General features: G+C 38.5%; 1 protein-coding gene across 1 annotated transcript in view; it reads left to right on the top strand.

Moving 5' to 3' along the window:
• Positions 1 to 15,784: 15,784 nt before the first annotated feature.
• LOC135083088 (serine protease inhibitor dipetalogastin) overlaps positions 15,785 to 23,278 on the top strand; it is a 107,880-nt gene continuing 100,386 nt past the window's right edge. Inside the window, exon 1 of the mRNA XM_063977852.1 lies at positions 15,785 to 15,906. The gene's annotated coding sequence lies outside the window, so the exon portion shown is untranslated. The remainder of the gene's footprint in view (positions 15,907 to 23,278) is intronic.

Here is a 23,278-nt window from a genome sequence, read left to right as displayed (position 1 = left end):
GCAACAGTGTGACTTCAACAATTACAAATGCGTAGTGTGTATTTTTGTTCGCAGAGCCCGTGTGAAGCGCTTTCTTAAATTTGCATGGGGGGAGGCTGTGCAGACTTGATTAGAGAGAAAGGCATCGAAAGCAGCTGGAATAGGCAATCGTCTGACTTATGTCTGGGTTTGATAATGAAGACGTAATAGGTTTTGTCACTAATTAATTACCTAATGATTGGATAAGTAGTAGGTGGAGAAGAGTTACCGAGAACTTAACATTTTATCACGCTTAAAGTTTTCAGGATTATCAATTGTTAGATCAATTAAGATCGAGGTAAGTACAGTCAGTTCAGTAGCAAATAGTTCATGACACCCAAAGTAGCCAAAAGGTTCGCAACACGTCTTTGTTACAATTGAGAGAAGGCTGTGTTGTCCACTTTTTGCCCACTTTTGGTGTCATGAACTATTTGACGCTGACTGCATTATCTGTATAATTATTACCTAGGTATTTTGTGGTTGAAGATTCCAGGTAAATCTCTCTTCCATCTTAGACCTGATACACTTCTACGTTGTGAGTAAAACTCATCATCATCATCATCATCATCATTTCAGCCATAGGACGTCCACTGCTGAACATAGGTCTCCCCTAATGCTTTCCATGTTGATCGATTGGTAGCGGCCTGCATCCAAAATCAAATCCAAAGTAAAACTCATAAAAACTCATTTATTTTTGCAAATAGGTTTTTAAAAAGCACTTTTTCACGTCCCAGTATTCACCCTACCACTACTTCGGGTCAATAATAATGGGCCAGTGCTGAGAAGAAGCAGCGCAAAAAACTCAGTCACTATTGGTAGCATTGTAAAATATTATACGTTCGTTCGTTTCAGGAAAATGACGGCCTCCCCCAAGGTTTTCCATAATTAACGGTCCTGCGCTGCACAAAATATTATACTATAACTAAGTATATTATACTTAGTTATGACTTACTTGACTTATGGTCCTATGTCCCCAAGATGGGGCAGAGGGCGTCCACAACAGTCCTCCATCGCGTTCGGTCTTGAGCTATGTGTTTGATCTCGCTCCAAGTCTTGCCGATCTTCTTCGCCTCGTCTGCCACAGTGCGCCGGCAAGTTTGCTTGGGGTGACCACGTTTGCGTTTTCCTTGGGGGTTCCAATCCAGAGCCTGCTTGGGGATGTGATCGGGATCCCTTCGGAGAGTGTGGCCAATCCAGTTCCACTTGCGGCGCTTGATCTGCTGGTCGATCGGAATTTCGTGGCAGCGTTCCAATAGCTCGACGTTGGAGATTTTCTCGGGCCAGTAGTAACTTAGTTATAGTATAGTAATTATGATAAATAATAAATATAATAATAAGAATAATAAGCCCCGCAGGGCAGCTTTGTGGCGAGCTGTTGGTGAGTAGCGACACCACGGGGCCAGTTATTAATCCGAGTGCTCCCGAGAGTCGGTCAAGACCCTCGTCTTCGGCTTGCCGAAGTGGAATCCGAGAGGGTCTGCAGGACTTTCACCTCTGGCTTGCCTTAACCGGCCGGCCAGAGTGGAGTCGCTAGAGCTATTTGCTCCAGGGGTGGAAGTGTTAAAGGGCATAACGCCGCGAGTAACTTCGGAGAAAGCGCAGCACACCTCTCTACACCCCTGAGCTGGCAGACGCCAATGTTGCCCCTCAGTCCGGTCTATACGACCCATGACGCCAGGGGGGGCCCATTTAGTCGCTGGCTAGTCACCGCCTGCCATTTTTTCAGTCCGAGACTATGAACCAGGCAGGTGTCCCGTAGTCTCCATCCATAGCCCAGTAACCAGTCCATCCATCCTTCATCCATAAACCTCGTCCATTCTCCAATAACTGCAATAGCTTCTGTGCACAGGCTGGGGATGGTCTCTGGCTACATCCCATGATATAGTCAGAGACTAGATCCAGCATGTGCACCACTTTCACTTTTGTCGATTATTTTGCGCTTAAAACGGCCTCTACGTGTTGGATCTGTATCCCCACGCAAGCCTTATAAAGGACCGGGCCACTTTTGACCCGTGAGCTCCAAAGCGTACAAACAGAATAATAAATAATACATCTAAAGAAGCTCTCGCTAGATGGTTGGCTCAAGGGTCAGATTCAAAAGGCGGTGATCCTCAGCACGGCACGCATTGTCCGGAGGTTCCTCAGCCTGTGACCCTGACCACCGGTAGCTTGGGCCCTGCTCCGCTGCCAGCGCGTTAACTGTTTTTAAGATTTTTGTTTTTATAATGTATTTTTATTTTTTGATAATTACATTGTAAAAAGAAAAAATTAAAAATAAGAAAGAAAAAATAATAATAAAAAACCCTAGGTTGTCAACATCAATGGTTGACTGAATGGAATAAAAAACGTAAACGTACAGTAAAATGAATTTGAAATTAGATCACTTTCATACTAATTATCATAATTAAGTATTGGCGGCACTATACACAATATTTTTATTGCCTGCGGCATATCCCAGCGTGAGGAGCAGATCAATTTAGAATAGATCGTTATTATCTTTATATGATCGGAGGTTGAATCAGGGATTCCGTGCGTGGTGACTCACCGTGGTATTGGTGATAACACCTGGCGGATTTTTGTCGGCAAATTTTTCTGTAGTCGACTTTGCCTGAACATTGATACATCTTCTGCGTGATTGTGTTTTGTTTTCCTTGTTATACTTATTACCTGTATTCACAAACATTACTATGAGGTCTCACAGTGCGCGGGAACGCTGTGCGTTCGATGTGTTTATGACTGAATTTTATTATTTTGAGCGTCACAACCTCAAGACTGTCCTGAGCCTTTAGGCTATACATTAATTGGTTTTGAATTTGGATAAGTGCACAAGTACTTAGTTTCTGGTCTCAACTTTAAATTGAAATCGATTTTTCAGATAAATAAAACGTAAATTGTGTTCAGTACATTCATATAATGTCAGTATAAGAAACCCTCTGTGAACTGTGATAAAATCTACGACTTTTTCTTACCGCTATAACAGGACCAAACAATATTGCTGTGAAAATCAAATTCCACAAAGCCGTGGGCAAAAGCTAGTCCTACAAAATTTTCTAACACGTACAATATTTATTTATCCGCTGCAATAATGTCTACTTTGCAAGGCTAACGGAGTGTAGGCTGGACATAGCTTAGATAGCCGACCTGGGAAGTGAACCTGGGACCACATTTCTCGGGCTTAAGCTGTAACCACTCCTACGCAGTCATGCTTCTGGGAGAGAGGTGGTAATAAATATTTGTTGAAAGGCGCTTTCACACTTGCGCGATAAGCCATCGACTAAGAGTAGGCGCACACCGTTGATTTTTCGTCGGCCGATAGTTTAGTCGGGCAGTTGATCAGTATGGGCATGTATGGGAGTGCGCACACTACGCCGATTCGATTTGGCCGATTCTTCATCCAATTTGAAATCGGGCACAACTATCGGCCAACTAAAAAAAAACATACGGGTCGAATTGAGAACCTCCTCCTTTTTTTGAAGTCGGTTGAAAATCAACGGTGTGCGCCTACTCTAAGAGTCAAAGCACACGACGCGTTGCGCCCACAGATCACAAAAACTAAAGCGAAATGTGAAAAGGGGGCGGGGCTGGTGTCGCAGCAATATGCCCAAAAACAGAATACATTGCTGCAGACGTCATAATGTAAACAGGTTACATTGCTTGCGTAGTAGGTACTAAAGATTATTCAAACGTTGAGTAATTATACCGCAGTGGATAATGAGATTACTTTGTTGGCGTCAATTTCTGCGACACTGAGTTTCGAACAAAGCGTATTAGTTGTCATTAGGGCATGTAATATCGGAAGGTTTTCAATTCCGATATTGGATTCCGATATTAGATCTCAATATCGGAATTCCGATATTAATATCGGAATTGAGTTCATGTGCTATAAATTTAATATTTGGTTATATTCGTAAGAATTCTGGATTGTTTACAACTAAATAATGATTTTAATTTCTTTAATTTGATACAAAACAGCACTTCATAAAATTGAAGTATTTTAAAACCATTTTTACGTTATGGGTATCCATTGCATTTGGTTTTTTATGTGACAAGAGGCAAACGAGCAGACGGATCACCTGATAATGAATGGTTACTGATAATGAGCCTATATGGACTAGCAAATAATTAAAGTGTTTTGTAAAATCACAGGTATCAAACAAACTTTTACTCCTTCATTATATTATTATGTATGTATTACCCTGTTTTATGTTGGCGGAACGAATTTTAGAGTCATTCAAATCACGTGTTACAAAAATGAGGGCTATCGTTTTAGCGCTCACCAGTTAGCGCCACTGTAGAGTAAGGTCCTGTCACTTGCTAGTAGCGAAGACAGTGGCGCCAACTTGTGAGCGCTAAAGTGGTAGGAGGACTATCGCATTTGCACTCATACAGATGGCGCCACTGTAGAGTAAGGTCCTGTCAATCGCCTGGGGTGCCAACTTTTCCTTTTTGATTATCGATTACTCACAAAACCACGAGCCATCATCATCATCATCATATCAGCCATAGGACGTCCACTGCTGAACACAGGCTCCGATGCAGATTTTCACAATGGCCGGTTGGTGGCAGACTGCATCCAGCGCCTTCCTGCTACCTTTATGAGGTCGTCGGTCCACCTTGTGGTTATGAGTCCTACGCTGCGCTTTCCGGTACGTGGCCTCCACTTCAGAACCTTGCTGCCTCATCGTCCGTCTGTTTTGCGTACTAAGGCAGAACCGTTGGAAGACCGTATCAGAATGCTCGAAGACCTTAATCGAGTTTCCCAACAGGTAGGCCTTCGGATGAATGTGGAAAAAACGAAGCTTATGTCGAATGTCCGTGTTGCTCCTTACCCAGTTTCGGTTAGGAGCTCGATTCTCGAGATTGTTGACAAGTAAGTATGTCTATCTCGGACAAACGATCAGCTAGGTAGTTAGATGCAATTTCGAGAAAGAGGTAAATCGTAGAATACGAAGACGAAAGTCTTTAATTAGTGTGTGTTACCAGTGATGATATACGGCTCGAAAACGTGGCCTTTGAATATAGGGCACAACGTGCTATGGAGAGGGATAAGCTTGGTGTTTCTTTACGAGATCTAATCAGAAATGAGGAGCTCCGTAAACTAACTAAGGTCGCTGACATAGCCCGACGGATTAGCAAGCTGAAGTGGCAATGGGCAGGGCACATAGTACGCAGAACTGACGATCCATAGTCCAGTAAAATTAATGTTTGAATGGGAGTTGAGATGTCGTTCTTTGTTGACCAAGTACCTATGGCAAATGCTAAAATTGATTTATTTATAACAAGTTAAATTAAACATAAATAGTAAAGATATTAAAATATTTGCAGTGGAACAAAAAGTGATGGTGAGATACATGAGAAAATCATTGGTCTTTGCCAATCATGTAATTTGGGCTTTGTGGCAGGTTGTGGCGAGCTTAAACGCTTTGTTTAAAATCTCAATTGAAACTTTTATCTGATTCCGATATTACGATATTGGGTCGCTCAATATCGGAATTGAAATATCGGATCTCGCAGTCCGAGATTCCGATATTACGAGATTCCGAGATTCCGATATTCATGCCCTAGTTGTCATCTCTCTGGGCCCCGTACGTAGTGGCGAAGGTCGATTTAGCGAAGTACGTTTTGGCGAAAAACATTCGTTGTGGTACGCTGGAGCGAATGGCCACTGAAGCGAAACACTCGCGGCCGAAAAAGTACTTTTGATGACCTAGGTAACAATTTACGAAATAACATGTATTTTCATGAAATTAAATTGTTACTAAATGTCATTGATCAAAAATAAAATCAAAATTATGCTCTCCTAGGTCAGCAAAAGCAGGTACTTTTTCGGCCGCGAGTGTTTCGCTTCAGTAGCCTTTCGCTCCAGCGTACCACCATGAATGTTTTTCGCCAAAAGTACTTCGATAAATCGACCTTCGCCACTACGTACGGGACCCGCATCTCTCTATATCTCTATGGTTGCGCCGCACCGCAAATATTTCGCCGTTTTGCGCGACGCGGCACCGCACCGCATGTGTGCCCGTCACAGATATTTCTATGAAAAGAGGATCATAGGCCAATGACAGGTCGCACAACCCATGATAGTCCTCGCGACCTGTCATTGGCGTAAGATCGCGCCGGCGATGGCGATCTGCACGTGTTGGTGTGGTTGAAGCGAAAGACGACGCAGCTACACTGCTCCGTGTCGTACCGTCAACGCATCGTGTGCATTGGCTCTTGAATTTTACTTCAAGCTAGAATTTTCAAAGCTCATTTATCTATTTTTAAACTACTTAACCTCCTTTTTTCACCCAGGGTGCTGAACTGGGTAAGCGTACTGTGCGTTGATTATGATAATTTAATGAATTAATTAAGACCTTACTTCTTTAGATAGACTTTTCTTAAAAGAGTATTGTTTTCTTTAAAGCTTGATTTCGATTTGAAAGCTCTTAAAAACATTGATACCATGGTTAAAAGAAAATTTTTAGTTCCTGAAAGATATAATTCAGCATTCAGCAGATGACCAAAGCAAAGTGGCAAGATGAAGTTGTAGAAGTGATAAAAAATCGTACCGTAACCGTAAATCTGTTAAAAGTGGGTTGTTAAATAAACACCACGTCTTGGCAAACGTACGCGTAGTACTTACACCCCCTGCTTGATGGATTGACGATCAAAAGAAAATAGCGGCTGCCTGAACATAGTGGGAAGAGTACGTCCAAAAAAACGGGTCTATTCCCACCACCACTGCAACTCCTGCGTAGCCAGGATCTATAGCGTGACCGCCAATAAAAACCCAACCAGTGAAGGTCAAGTTTGTCCCGGGGGAAAGATAAACTGTCAATGGACCCGCAACGAAATTAATCAGAAGAAAATAGGAGGAATTCGAAGTTAATGTTCGGCTTCCCTCCGTTGCAAAGCGGATGACAGGTGACAAAACAAGGGTTTAAGTAACCTTTAAGTAAAGATATGCATCACAGATGATTAGTACGTCCAGCAGTGGACTGCAAAAGGCTGAAAATAAGTTACACGTTAAGTGCAGTATAGTGTGTGGTCGCCTTACACTGTGTCGTCCGCACTGACCCGCTTCGGCGGACGGCGGACAATGGGCCCCATAACTTCATAATAATTCCCATTCTCTAGTATCCCCGTTCTTGGAATAGGCTAGGGGATAAACTTATTTTATTTGTAGTGAAGCCTTCTAATCTATAGAAATAAAAATCAATAAATAAGAATCCCTAATTGTGATGCTAAGCGGAAATCTCGAAAACGATTGGACCATAAAGTTAAAATTCTGAACCTAGAGCCCCTATATCCACTATCTTAACTTACTTACGCCCGTATTGACAAAATTTACTATGAGGTATCACAGTGTGCGTGGACGCACAGGGAACACGAACCAATCACAGAGCTCTATTCAACGCTATGCGTTGGGTTTGCTAAGCATCGTTTGTGGATGCGGGCGTTATTTACTCCGATGGTTTAAAAACCCAAAGTGTATCTTTGCCTCCGACTAGAGATGTCGCGCATGTCGCAATTTGCCTCGGTCATTTCATGTCAGTCACCTGCTTCAAGCTCGCATACAAACAATGTAAATATATTTTTAATGATTTTAATGTTTTATTTAATTAAATAAATATTTTAAATGTTAGAGGAATACTATTTAAAGGAAGTATCCTATCTCCAAGCCTATAGTGTCCATCTAAGCGGTCCACCCCACACAAGTATACAAATACGAGAAATGTACACGAGTGGCCAGTTCCGTGCCACGTTTTGTAATATTTGCGAAGCTTTATTTTGTGATACCTCACTACATAAAACAATCGCTTTCCTATCTGTCTGTCCCTATGTATGTTTAGATCTTTAAAACTACGCAACGGATTCTGATGCGGTTTTTTGCAGTGATGTAGTTTTGAATCATTCTATCCATTAAAAAAACCGAGAAAATCCATTGCACCCGTGCGAGGCTGGGGCGCGCCGAGTTATAGAATTCCAAAGTAAGTTAAATCTATAGTATTGATCAGAAAATTCAAACCCATTTGGAATTTTCTTTCGTGGGATAGAGTCTCTGGGATCGGGAACATAATCTGAAGTACACACATTCCATTCAGCAACAACTATATTCCGTTATTTCATACCAATAAAAATGCCAATCTTGTCGCGACAAGGAAAAAACTTTCGTTCTTTCCGGTAATTATAATAGTTAATTAGCAAATTAACACTTCTCGTGCTAGGTCCCCTTAATTTATACTAGCTTTCCGCCCGCGGCGTCTGGGATGGGGGGCGGGTGGGAATTTTGTCTGTCACAGAAAAACTATATCGCGCGCGTCCCTGTTTCGAAAACCGGAATAAAATCTATTCTATGTCCTTTCCCGGGACTCAAACTATCTCTATGCCAAATTTCATCAAAATCAGTTCAGTGGTTTAGGCATGAAAGCAAGACAGACAGTTACTTTCGCATTTATAATATTAGTATAATATAATAGATAGATACGAGTATAACTAGTATAGATAGAAGTATAGATTATTTTTGGGGTGGTGAAAATTAAATACTAAGAAAAGCTTTAGCAACTTTTTTGAAGATTATGATAATACTTGGAACTTCAAAACATTTAATATTCAATAATTTATTACATTTTACAGTGTGTTACAAGATTTTTTAACAGGACCATTACCACCTCTCATTCCCACCGCTGTAACTCCTGTGTAGCCAGGATCTACAGCTTGCGTCAATAAAAACCCAACCAGTGAAGGTCAAGTTTGTCGCGGGGGAAAGTTACTATCATTGGACCCGCAATGAAATTAATTAGTGTCTGTAATAAAACACAAGTTTGATCACGTTTGTTGATTCTTCTTTCCTTCGGGACTACTCAACCTTCACTGGCTGTAAGAACTTGCAGAGGAATAAACGTGAGAGCTGAAAAGCATTTGCTTTTAACCAAATTACTGGAAAGGACCGAGAGACGTACTCATCATTATCATCATTTCAGCCACAGGACGTCCACTGCTGAACATGGGCCTCCTCCAATGATTTCCACAATGGCCGGTCGGTAGATACGTACTATAGGCAGGCTTTCCACTCTATGGGATGTCGCGGGAAGCGCCTGGATGCCGGCAGTGCAGGACCGGTCATTGTGGAAATATTTAGGGGAGGTCTATGTCCAGCAGTGGACGTCTTTTGATTCAAAACAAGAAAGGAAGAAAGAAAGATACATTTATTACAATGGACATCACACAAATAGGTACAGGCAATTACATAGACATGACAGTGGCACATAATAAAGAAAGAAAAAATAAAAAACAAGAGTAAACTGAGCACTGCCACCCATTCACAAACAAGATGCCCACTGCAACGGGACCCCACTCAGCATATGCCGTGGCCCACGGTGACGAAGGCCACGGCATACCTATGCTGAGTGGGGTCAAATAAAGTACACAAGGATAGGTATTATCAAGGATGAGTCATTTACTTGCTTTCCGTGAACATTGTGATTCGAGGAGCCTGCCCACTATATTTCCTTGCAAAGCAAGTGAAGTGATTACATAATAATGAGTATACATGAGCTCGAGGAAATCATTGGCACAAGACTTGGTTGACTCTTCAATTGTTAAGCGGGTGACATACAAGATGTACCTACTGGGTCTAAATATATCATTTATACAGTCAAATTCACGTCATAGAATAGATCATTATATAAGATGCAACAAATTCAGCTTGATATGCCGAAGTCTGTACATAACTTGAAATAAGTACTTACTACTAACCCCTTTGATTTATTAAGACAATACAACACTGAAAAAAATGTTTGGTTACTGCTTACACAACGAAAGTGACCACCGAACACTTTGGTTATGAGGAACAAAATGTTGTGTAAATTAAACAAATAATTCTGTAGTGAGCTAGACTTAGTTTGGTTATAGTGGTTATAGTTAACACTTAGTTCAGTGGTCACTTTTGCTGTGTAAGCAGTAACCAAACTTTTTTTCAGTGAAAATATCTATCTGATGTGTCGTTTTGAAACTGCCTATGTCACACCTGAAAACAATCTTATTGAAGTAAAAGACTGTCGAAAGTGCTAGCTCTTCCCTCTCAGCAATTAATTTTATCTAATGTTAAGTACCATGTTGCAGACAGTGGTAACGATTCTGTAAAAAATATTAATATCGAATGGTTCTAAAAAGCAAACCAAATTACCTGAAACCCTGTAATTCACAAAGTTGGGTTGAATGGAATGGTTGAAAAGACTGTGAATTACAGGGTTTTACGATAGGTCATTTGGTTTGCTGTTCGTAGATCAATATGTAAGCTCGCATGTCGTCGTTCATATTGCAATTTGTTCAATGACAAAAAATTTAAAAATAAATTCTAATAAAATATAAATTATTTATGGAGACTTTTATATTTATATTAAAAAGAACAAACTGCTTAGGAAACATTCGTTAAAAACATTTTGGTGTCTTATAAGAGTTTTTTTCCCGTACGCTGTTTTTTTACTCTCCTGTAAACTTGTCATTTTTGACATAGAACAAATTGCAATATGAACGACGATGTTCAAGAGCCAAATCACACGATGCGTTGCGGTGTCACACCGCAAAGATCACACTGCAAACCGCAAAGAACCGCTCGTGTGCTCGCCACAGATATTTCTATGTAAGACAACGCAGCGACACTTTTCTGGCGTCGCAACGCGTCGTGTGCTATGGCTGTAAAGCCAGTATGTTCAACATGTAAGCTTGTGTTCCCCGCACATCGCAGCCACAGAATGCCGGCAGAGCGCAGCGGAGCAATGTATCGCACATTTGGCTAAGTTTAATTGGATTCACTCGAACTGTTTGTCGGCAACACTAGTGACGTAGAGTTAGATTTACTAGATGATCCAAGTATCGATCGTTTAGCGCGCGCAGTACTTGAGCTCGACAATACGTACGTATGTACAGTCGCGGAATGAAAAGGTTCGTCACCTTAGTGTCGGTTTTTGCTTGCACTAGGTACTGTAAGAGTCAAACCTGCCAACATAACAGTAGTGCAAGAAACAGTGCTGCTAACATTTAAATAAATATGACGTTTGCTAACGAATAAGGTTTTGATTGTTTAATTTTCTATCCCATGCAATGTTACAAAATGTAGTTTTTTTTATTTAATAGAAATAATAATGGCAGGTTGAACCAACAAGAAGGTTTTAGTTTATCAATCATAATAATCTTGACAAGATAAATCGTCAAACACTTTGATCTGAATAATTTTGAACTTTACTGACGACAGTTAAAGATTATTTTCTCTAACTCGAGATTATTCTGTAACATAGTTCCAAAAGGTAATATGTGCTCGCGATTCGTTGAAGGAATCAATTTGAAAACTGACGAACCTTTTCATTCCGCGACTGTACATACGCTCTTTTCGTTCACGTTTCAAACATCAGCCGAGGATTTAGTGGCATCGTACAAGATTGAACACAATAATTTTGTTCTTTCCATCAAATATTTTAACCGGAATACGAACGAAAATACTTAAATAAGTACACAAGCTTTTGTCATTAGGGCTCCAGCGGCAATAGAAATAAATATCATGTGAAAATTTCCACTGCCTGTCCATTACTGCTCATGAAATAATTACAGCCAGACTACTGATACATTATTCTGGATGCATAATTGGGAAATTGTATATTTTTTGAATAATTTACGTTTATCATAAAAGTTTTTTTTTATTAACTTTCAGGATCTCTTTAGAACTGAGAGTACCATAACTCAAACGTGACGTTTTACGTCGTGCATGTACAGCTTGACATTTCGGCTATGTTGCTGCAGCCGTGGTCATGGTCACAAGCAGACTATCGTCATTCTGTTCAGTTTAAAGTAAAGAAGTAAGTAAATCGTGGGGAGTGTACGCCAAATCTTCTATTTCCTCAAGTAAATTAAAGTGCTCTCCTCTTCCTGTCATTAGTGGAGATTAAATGATCAGATGATGATGATGATGATGATGATGACGTTAACCATTCTTAGTGCCACATCTAGCCCGCTGTAAATATCTAATGACATGACAATGATGATGAAATAAGACGATGTTGAAAGTTTAATGACTCTGGATTTAAGCCACATCTAGCAGGCTAGCTTTATATCCATGGCACTGAATAGTTCTGGTACAAAGATTAGTTTAACGGTGGTTCGAACAATGCGTCCGAGGGAATCCGTCCGGTGGGAAGTGGGAAGTGGGTGAAACGTTTGATCGATATTGCCGATGTTTCAGCAAACTTTACCAACTAGCAATACGGGTAATGGTGTCTGGTTACTAGCGAAATAAGTTTACATCTGGTACTACCTATACTGTAAACATAAAACGAGAATCTGTTGGGATCCATGAAGTATGTAAAAAAAATGCAACTACATAGGCAGTTATCATGGGTCATGCTCAAATCAAAACTCTCTGTTACGTCACATATCATACCTTCGCAGTATCACCATAGCAACCCACTCAGTTATAGGTACGCTCTGCCTGTAATTTCATTGTGTCCAATATTATTTTGAAAGAATAAATAAAAAATAAATACGCATTAATGAATTTGAATTTGAATTCATCGATGACCTCATTTTATGTACGTTTTCACCGTAATATAACTTAGTAAAGATAGCAGGAAGGCACTAACCGGGCGATGTTGAAATCATTGGGGGATGTTCAGCAGTGAACGTCCTGTGGCTGGAATTATGATGATGACCTTGATCCCAAATTTATCGTTATTTGAACAATATTTTTTTTTATACAGTACTAGTATTATGTAGTACATTACTCTTTTATAATGCGAACAGCTAGGGACTGGAATTCGTTGCCTGCTGCTGTCTTTCCCGAAAACTATAATCCGGGCCTTCTCAAGGCGAGAGTGAATAGGTATTTACAGGGCAGATATGTACCATCCTAGACTGCATCCCACTTAACATCAGGTGCGATTGTGGTCAAATACCTGCCTTGTATGCATAAAAAAAACATGTATTTTGCCATTAAGATATATTTTGTTTGGGTATAGAACCCAAGACTTGCAGATCCACGCAGCACTTTCATTCATTCTCTTTCGAATTTCGCCAGCTTGTTACCAGTTTTTTACGCCTGATATGATCATAAAAGGCATTTACACACCATTGCAATGAGTTTTCGGATTGATATCAAATGTACAGTTAAAATAAATAGCATGTAAAAGTTATACGGTCAAGATACGTCACAAGTCCTCTTAAGTAGGTTTGTGTGCTTTCTACTTGCTTACAATGTCTGGAAGTTGAGATATAAGCTTACAGAGCTTAGCAACAGCTGAGACGTACGAGTCAAAATTATTATTAAAGATCGTAACATGAAAACGCAAGTGTCAAACGACACTCAAATACTTTGAAATACATAGAACATAAAAATTCATAAAACTTATTTAATTATGCAACTAGGCTTTTAAAAATAACTTTTACACGTCCCAGTATTAATCAGTATGGGCCAGTGCTGAGAAGAAGCAGCGCAAGAAACTCAGTCACTATTGTCAGCCTCCTTTTCAAGGGTTCCTTCATCTTTGTTAAATGACAGAGAATGCCCAATGGCATTAAGTTTAGCTTAAGTACTAATTATATGGCATTAAAGCTTATTAATAAATAAGTATTTTTAAAGTTGGTTAAAAATAATAGATTTATTATTATAGTTGCCTTGTAGAAAAGGATTGAAGTCACGCACTAATTTTAAACTTTGTTTCACTTCTTTGAATTGTAAAACAAAATAAATTAAGTAATTGTTTTGTGGCATAAACGAAATTGAAATTCGAGTCCAATATATGGTAATAACGAGGATAATGTCTTATTTTATGTTCCTTTCACCTCTTAAACCAAGAGAGAACTGAAATATTTCTTAAAACTTTCTTACGGTTCAGAAAGTACCTACTAGAAATACTAAATAGGATTATAATATCATACCAAATAGCAGTCTATTATCTGTGATGGGTCTGGGTGTTACTATGTATAATATTTTATGTATGTATTTACAAAAAAAAAGTATTTAAGTATGTTTATATCCGTTGTCTAGTACCCATAGTACAAGCTTTGCTTAGTTTGGGACTAGAAGCGTTGTGTAAAAATGTCCAAGTATTTATTTATTTATTATTTATTTTAAGGTTAAAGAATCTATCGATGTGATAAGCCCTTCAGTTTATCATCATCATCATTCAGCCTATAGCAGTTCACTGCTAGACGTTAGCTTCTTAAGGATCACTTATACAAGTCCCATTATTACTACCACTGTTTTGGGACAATAAATGGGCCAGTGCTGAGAAGAAGCATTGTCACTTACCTCTATCTCTCTCTTTTTTATCCAGTCCCTTCCAATGAGGGCTATCGTTTTAGCGCTCACCAGTTGGCGCCACTGTAGAGTAAGGTCCTGTCACTTGCTAGTAGCGAAGACAGTGGCACCAACTGGTGAGCGCGAAAGTGGTAGGAGGACTATCGCATTTGCACTCATCAAGATGGCGCCACTGTAGAGTAAGGTCCTGTCACTTGCTAGTAGCGAAGACAGTGGCGCCAACTGGTGAGCGCTAAAGTGGTAGGAGGACTATCGCATTTGCACTCATCAAGATGGCGCAACTGTAGAGTAAGGTCCTGTCAATCGCCAGGGGTGCCAACTGTTAAGTATAAAAACGATAACCTTCATTGTCTTCTTGATAAAATCCTACTTAATATTATAAATGCGAAAGTTTGGATGTCTGGATATCTGGATGTTTATTACTCTTTCACGCAAAAACTACTGAACGGATTTTGTTGACACTTTACAGTATTATTGTTTGTAACCCAGATTAACATATAGGCTATAATTTATGCCTATCTGAGACACAAAATTTCACACGGATGAAGCCGCGGGCAAAAGCTAGTATGGTATAAGTACTTATACATCCCCGAGGGTATAAACGCTTATCATACTAACATTTATCTTTCGCAAGCTCCAAACCTGCAACCACCTGGTGGTCAATTTTTCTTCTTAACATTAATCACATCATTGTCCTATTTTTCCTAGTTTCTTTTAAATCTAGAGGGTGTTGGACCCACAGTAGGATGTAATAGTTTATAATAAAGACCTTAATGGGGTAATCCGTCTATTGGGAAAGCTGTTTTCCCACGCTAAAGTTGAAGTGCCTCTAGGATCTTAGCTTGTCGTGTAAAAGTTGTAAAGTGCTAAGAGTAGCTAGAGGTACCAAATATAAAAGATTACAGGACTATTTCCACCTCTCGTTCCCACCGCTGCAACTCCTGTGTAGCCAGGATCTACAGCTTGACCGCCATCTCAACCCAACCAGCGAAGGTCAAGTTTGTTCCGGGGAAAGTTAAACTGTCATTGGAACCGCAACGAATTTAATCAGAAGAACATAGGAGGAGTTCGAATTTAAGGTTAAATTTTCCTCCAGTGCAAAGTGGATGACAGGAGACAAAACAAAGTTTTAAGTTACCTTTAAGAAAAGAAATATTATTATTATGCACCACGGACAGTATAGCTATAAAATATTAAGGAAAAAAATCTTGCCTTCACCGGGAACAGAATCCCATTACCATCACGCCGCTAAGCCGTGTTGCCAAGTGCACCAAGTTAACCGGACCGTTAAAACTAAGAAAGTGCAAGTACACCAGCACATAAAAGTACCAGGAGAGCATAACACCGACGGCGGTCGCACTTCATCGCAATTCGAAAACGCTTAGAAAACTGGCGAGCGCAGGTTCTTCATTAACCCAGTTGGTTGGAAGCAGTGAAAGATGAAAACTAGTGTGAGATATATTGGCGGACGGCCGTGTCGGGGTCCCAGTCCGACCGCGGTCTCTGTCGCGTCAGTACGCGGTGTCTGTTGCGCGGTACCAAAAAGTTTGCGTTTGTGCTTGTGTTGGTGGCCAGTGATTCGGGAATTGTATAGAGTAAGTTGATTTTTTTATTTGGATTTCGAACGCTTTTTTCGAAACGTGGCCAGTGCTTGGAGTGAAATGAGCCAGAACTGCTTTTGTTTTTTATTCTGCGGCAATTTTGAAAAACAGTATTTTTATCTGTAAAAGAGTTTGAGTTTTTATTTATAAAATACTAATAAGATATTTTTTTACGCACATCGTAAGTACAGTAAAATTACCTCAAACCAGACAAAATTAAAACTAATTTTAATAACTTTTGTACACAAATTAAGCACATTACAATCACTTTTACCAAAAAAGGTCGTGGTCAATTTGACAAAGAACACCCTCTCATTATGGGAACATCACAAACGAGTTTTTAAGATCCCATCTAGCCTCATTTTCCATACTTTATATTCATAGAAATCGCACATGTTACGTAGGCTCTGTACCTACATGCCTGGTTTAGTGCTTGTATTCATAATTTAGCACTAATTTATTGGCCATTAAAAGTATTTTTCGCTTTATAGCCGCTTTATAAACGTTTTGCTACGTTTGAACAGCCATGACTGAGTTAAATTAAATGGATTCAACATGATCATAACTTAATGGTATTATTTTAAGTAATCATGTTTTATGTGGTAGAGCCAGTGTTATTTGAAGTTAGTTAATTGGATATCTACTGTCTAGAAAATAATTTTAATCTTTAAAGTTTTATCAATGGTAAATACATTAGGTTTATTTCAGGATAGCATATAAATCTAAAAAAGTGCTCTACAATAACCATATAATTTGTACCTATCTAATCTTAACAGGTGTGATTTTATAATGAAAATGATCTACTTATCAAAGGACATGGCCAAATCTTGCCTAGCCATGTCCACGAAAGTACAAAATCATAAAAAAATATTGTCTCTGATTTGAAGACTTGGCTGTACAGCATTATGCATTTGCCTTTGCCTCCAAAAGGAAAGAATCAAACCAAAAAACACCCTGATTTTTGACCGTATTTAATTATGTAGTCAGCCATTTTTGTACACCATATTTAGGGAGAACGAAGCTCTCATTACAAAAATACGATGTACCCAAAACATCGTTTTAATTGCAAAAAAATTCGTCGTTCCATACAGATGCTGCTTTTGACGATAATGGGTGGTACGTGTAAAATACCATAATAAAACTCCGCCGTATTCATGAGCATTCCACACATTAAAATTAAATGATTTCATTCAAAAATAAAAGTAATGCACTTTGAAATCATCATGTATACGTGGTAAAGTCTATTTTTAATTGAGTTGATATTAAATTAAGTTTTTACCTTTCTGGCATGCTAAAACATCTGAAAAAGGTTTTATATTTTTTAGTACTAACTGGATTAATACAGTGTGACACTAATCTGAAGCATCTAATACTCGTAGTGCATATTATAGATAGATAAATACCTTACCTACCTGATAAAGGGTGTGAACTGCGAGTATTAATGAAAAAAAAAAAAACTGGGACATTATCTAAAGTTTCCTCTTAAATGATTAATATCTCTACCTGTTGGTGAAAACTGCATGAAAATAAGTTCAGTGTTCTCGAGTTTATTGCAAACAGACAGACAGGTGCGACATAATGAAGAAATTTACGTTCAAAAGTTCTCACGGTAATTAGCTAAAGAAAGTTTATGAACAATATGAATAAACGTTGCCAAACTTTTGACAATGAAATCCACTAACCCACTGAATTAGACTACTTACTTTAGAAAAATATCCTATCAGATGTGATTGTGCAATAAAATAATCTAAAACAAGAAAAAAAAGTAAAATTTTCCTAATTTTAATGTGAACATTCGAAATAATAAGTTCATTCAAGTTGCTGTGATGGAGAAACACAATCGAGGTTACAATTATTTCAATTAACCATCAGTTTTAGTAAAAAGAAACGATTTTCATCTGTCCTTTCATTATACAACTCTTTTTAAACTCTACAGAACCACAAAAGGCCAGTTTCACTCACTTTTTAACACAGTAATCTGGTTTGGCTTTTGTGTTGGCTATCAGAAGAATGATCTAAATTGATTTCGTTCGACTGCTGCTCTCAGATGTCAAACGGGATGATTTGGTATGGATTTAATGAGATCCACATAATTAAGTTTGGCTTTACATTTAATTTTTTAGATGGACTGATTTGGATGCTTGTTAGATTTTGATTTGATTTGGAGTTAGCAGATCAGTTACATGTTGGAGTATTTGTTTTATTTGAAACTAGCGGCCGCCCGCGACTTCGTACGCGTGGATCCCATGTTCCCATTCCCTTAGGGGTGGAGTTTCGTAAAATCCTTTCTTAGCGGATGCCTACGACATAACATCTACCTGCATGATAAATTTCAGCCCGATCCGTCCAGTGGTTTGGGCTGTGCTTTGATAGATCACTATGTCAGTCAGTCAGTCACCGTTGAGTTATGTAATTTAGATTTTAATGCCTTAAATAGTGTACAACTTAAGGTAAACTTAATGCGACGTTCTCGCTGACGTTTGACATCTATAAAAACACCCTCCTGTGCGCTAGTCCTATAGTTATCTACATTTTTTTCTTTATTATTCTTATAAATGACTGTATTTTTGCCAATTTAACTTTATTGAAGTCAGACTGTTTTATCTACCTATGACTAGGAGGGCAGAAAAATTGCTCAAGTATTTTTTTTATTAAATAGAAAAGAAAGTCAACTGTTATATTCAATACATTTCTTTGGTGGAAATTTAATATTTGTGGAAATTTTATAACTTTTTGATTTGAAATTTTTCCCTGCCATCAGGAAAATTCCTCATGAAATACGAGACAGACGCCCGTATTCACAAACGATGCTTGCTTAAGTTAAGCAGCAAATCGAACGCACAGCGTTTAGAGCTCTCTGATTGGTTCGTGTGTCACCCTGTGTGTCCACGCTTACTGTGAGACCTCATATTAATGTTTGTGAATACGGGCGTAACGCATCATTCACAAACGATGCCTGCTTAAGTGAAGCAGCAAATCGAACGCACAGCGTTAAATAGAGTTCTGTGATTAGTTCGTGTGTCACCCTGTGCGTCCACGCGCACTGTGAGACCTCATAGTAATGTTCGTGAATTGCGCTGCATTTTCTTCTCGCCTATAAAACCAACTTACCATTATAATGTCCTCTTAACACTACAAATACAATGGCAATGTTATCCCTAAGGAAACAATGGCAGAACGGTGCCGCACCCATCCTTATCACCCCCCGTACCGGGAAGCGGGACAGAACGCAATGAATAATGAATACACAATACCCGCGATCTTGTATCGGCCGGTAACCGTTACTGAATCTGTATAGCTTTAGATTTAGCACTTATACAGGGTTGCAATGAAATTGTTTTCTGTAAAAAAATCTTTTAATGCAGCTTTTTTTACTTTTTCTTTTTTTTTAAGACATTAATAGTGCTGAAATAAATTTTAACTGAGGTAATAAATTCCTGAAGTCTTAGTAACAGACCAAAGTATAATCTAGTGCCAGATATGGCTCAATCGGTCAGAAGGCTTAATGTGAACTCCTTAACGCAAAATCACGGCCATTCCTAACTTTTAGATTGATTTAAGTTAAGTATTTTAGATTTATCAAAAAAAAATATTGCAGGTATAGCATTCTGTGATAAGTATAGGCCACACTATCGACACTCACAAGGGCCAAGCCGATAGAAGCTAGGAGTTTTCCAGTGACTTGACCCACCTGGACCAAGCTAAAAGTGGGACAAATCACTGGAAGACTCGAAGCTAGTCACACTTCATTCCAAGTGAAATTTATATACAATAAAATCCACGCTGTTTAATGACTGCATCAATCCATGCATGGCTGCTAAATGACGGATTTAAAGGCTTGTTTGAAATGGAGGACGAGCATATTAATATATTAGCTTGGCAAGGCTTCGGAAAGCACGTTTAAAGTTGGTTCACGCTGATTATCTCTAGCTATTTCTAATTAGGCCTATGCCTCAGGTGACTTGACAAGATCGACTGCTATATTAGCAAAATATTTATATATGCGGCACTATTAACATAGTTTTGGAATGGGGACATCCTTGGAGCTGTTATGCTAGCTAGTTATTTTTAACCACTAAAAACTTTGGCTAATATAAGTTTCATAGATGACCTCTTAGGCAAATGATCTTGGAATGTCTCTCTATAGATTCAAACTCATTTGCTCAGTTAAGTCGAGAAATGAACATCGCCCTGTGTATCTAAGAAGTGTTATAACATCGAAAATATAGGATGAATCTCAGACTCGCTTTAGAATAATCAGCGAGAATGTAAACCTCTATGCTCGTTTGTTTCAGCCAAATGACGTCCACTGCTGGACAAAGGCATCCCCCAAGGATTTCCACTCTATGTACACCTCTACTACCTACCTTCTGATAATGTTTTATTTTGGTTTTGATTCGAAATCTTGATTTTTTTATGCATCCCTAAGTTATGAATCTAATGCCCGTTTTTACCATCAATCCCAAATTTTTAAGTGACCCCTATGGTAACACATAACAGCAATTTTGTTTTCATAGGGGTCACTAAAAATTAGGGATTGCTGGTGAAAACGGGCATAAGAGATTGTTTTCACTTTAATTTTTACTTTTCTCAAGTTACATTCTATATTGTTCTTCATAAAAGTAATTTATTTTCTGCATACTGGCCTTCTAAAAGAGCTTTCAAGAGCATCTGATTCTGAGTCACACCCTGTATACCAGTCAGAAAAAAGAGATGACCCAGCAATCGATAGTTAACACCTAACAAGTAACAAGCTGAATTAAATCGATCGTGTCAAGTAAGGTCAATCAGAAGTCAAGCACAATACAAGTGATGGACACCGTTAAGGACCGCCCAGAGTCGATTAACGCGAACCGGGTCAGCTATCTGACCCAAATCTGATTCACTTTTTAATGTAAGTTGAGTGGGTCAGAAGTAAATTAAAGGAAGAAATTTTTGATATTTATTTTAAATTTAACATGTAGGTAAATAATTTAATGCGATTTTTTCTGTTTAGCCCAAAGCTTAATTGGCAAAGAATATCTTAGAGCTTAAGTTCGTCTTATGTACCGATTTCAAAATCAAAATTGTTTATTCAATTTAGACCACAAGTGGCTCTTGAATGTCAAAATATACCTAGTAAATAAAAAAAAATGTAGCCCTTAGGGGCACTTTACATGTCTCCTTATCTTTTGGGCCCTACCAGCGCTTCGAGACAAACGTATGACAAGTGCTGAGAAGAAACGCCGCAGCAAACTCATTTTGTATGGCATTAAAGTTTTAATAAATACACTGTTTAATAATATAATGTATTTATACATACCTAAGTTACTATCATGTAAGAACTTATTTTTATTAAAATAACATAATAAACACTTATTAAGTCTTAATTTGGTTAAATACTTTAATACTCTTTTAGAGAAAACTTTATTTATAACAGCCTTAACCTGAAAACACATAAAAGTGAAATCGTTCCGTATTTAAATGCATTATTTGACACAACGAAATGCAGTTAAGATGCAGGTAATTGCAAAGTCATATTAAGTTAACTGTATTCCTGATAATGTATGAACCAGTTACATATAAAAACCATTGCAAATCGTTACCAAGAAAGTACATAATAAATAAATAATGTGCTTGAGCGAAATGAGCTACTATACAACGTGCTCTAAATGATTTATAGATAAGTACATACCTTATTGTCAGTCAGTCGGTCTAGAAATCTAGCTTTTAGCTCCAGCTCTTAATCTTGTCTACTTATCTTGTCTGTATGAAGCTTAGGAGCTTTCAAAAGCTTTGGATTTATGGGTAGAGCCCTTGAGAAAGTATGCACACTTTGCTGGTACTGTTATGGAGAAAATTTATTGGGGCAATTCACACCGTGGACTGTCAATACTTCTATAAAGTGATTGTGGAGTTGTGAGGAACGGTGCATTTGTTACTGAAGTACTATAAAGGAAAAGTATATTACTTTTAAAAGATTGGCAGCTGTGTTAATTACTTATTTATATACATTGATGGCTGATTCATCATCATCATTATCATTATTTCAGCCATAGGACGTCCACTGCTGAACATAGGCCTCCCCCAATGCTTTCCATGTTGATCGATTGGTAGCGGCCTGAGTCCAGCGCTTCCCTGCTACCTTTACGATGTCATCGGTCCACAATGGCTGATTGCTTCCAATGAATAACTCTTAGGTATTTGTTTGTTTATTTTATAAAATCACTAGGTTTTGCCCGCGATATCATACATTTAGATTTGGATAAAAAGAAGCCTGATTAATTATAGTCCTAGTTATAATCTGATGCTATAAAATTTAAGTTTAATCATTATCTGTCGAGTATTTTTGCATGAATCTATTCATACAAACTTTTGCGCTTAGTAACTCTCTTGAATGGTAGGTATTCAGTTATCGTGTTTGTTGTCAATGTATCAGCTTGTTTGTTATCAGCCTTCGGTAACCAAGTTTATAAGGCTTAAGTTTCTAAAGAGCTTACGTAACTACTTCAGAATATAAATGGTAGGTACAGATTCTTTTGCGATCTTATAAGCTCTTATCTAAAATAGTAAGACACGGGTCTTACGCGACGTGTAATGAGTTACATTATGTGCTCACGGCTTGACGTTTCGGCTGCGATGCTGCAGCCGTGGTCACAAGCAGACTGGCGGCTCGCGGCGTTGTCGTCGCGGTTGTGACCACGGCTTGAAATGGAACGCGAAAGTTTAAAAGCTCTTATCTACTTAATATAGCACACAATTATCACTATTAAATTAGTAAAAGAAACCAAAGTACAGTCGACCGCACACCAGACTCTACATTTTAGCTCCATTATAGCACCTAAAACAACCACATAAGAACCCATGGTGTTACTACTGTCTGTACATTTAATTTCACATCCAGTCTACACACTGGCCAAATGAAAACGTGACTTAGCTGTTAAGTAAATCCAAACGCCTAACTTTAACCCACAAACCCGAGTAGAAAGTCCGGCAAACTCTAAAAAACCTAGTTTTAGCAGCTCCATTCTGTTATTTTCAATTCATTGAGGTAATTCGACATATTGTATTCAATTACACATTTATAAAGAGTCAATGCGAAGTGGGGCGTCCGTGATTCGTATTTGACGGCATTTTTTGTTGATTAAGATGTATTCAGAAGGCTTACTTTGTAAACAGGTGATTAAACAGATATTGATATTAAAGATGTCACAATTTCTTAGAAGAATTCTGAGCTATAAACACGACTCTCTCCTATTGATTTTTAGATTTTTAGTTTGCAGCGCACAACAAGGTCCTTAATGTTCTACAACTATGTATAATGTAACACCTAAATATACTATTAAGGAAGCAATAAACTTATTGAGTATTGACATTAAATTACTTT

Source organism: Ostrinia nubilalis, chromosome 22 (assembly GCF_963855985.1).
Source record: "Ostrinia nubilalis chromosome 22, ilOstNubi1.1, whole genome shotgun sequence".
In the NCBI taxonomy this organism is placed as follows: Eukaryota; Metazoa; Arthropoda; class Insecta; order Lepidoptera; family Crambidae; genus Ostrinia; species Ostrinia nubilalis.
The sequence above is the reverse complement of the archived record's forward strand: the minus strand, read 5'-3'. Positions and strand labels throughout refer to the sequence as shown.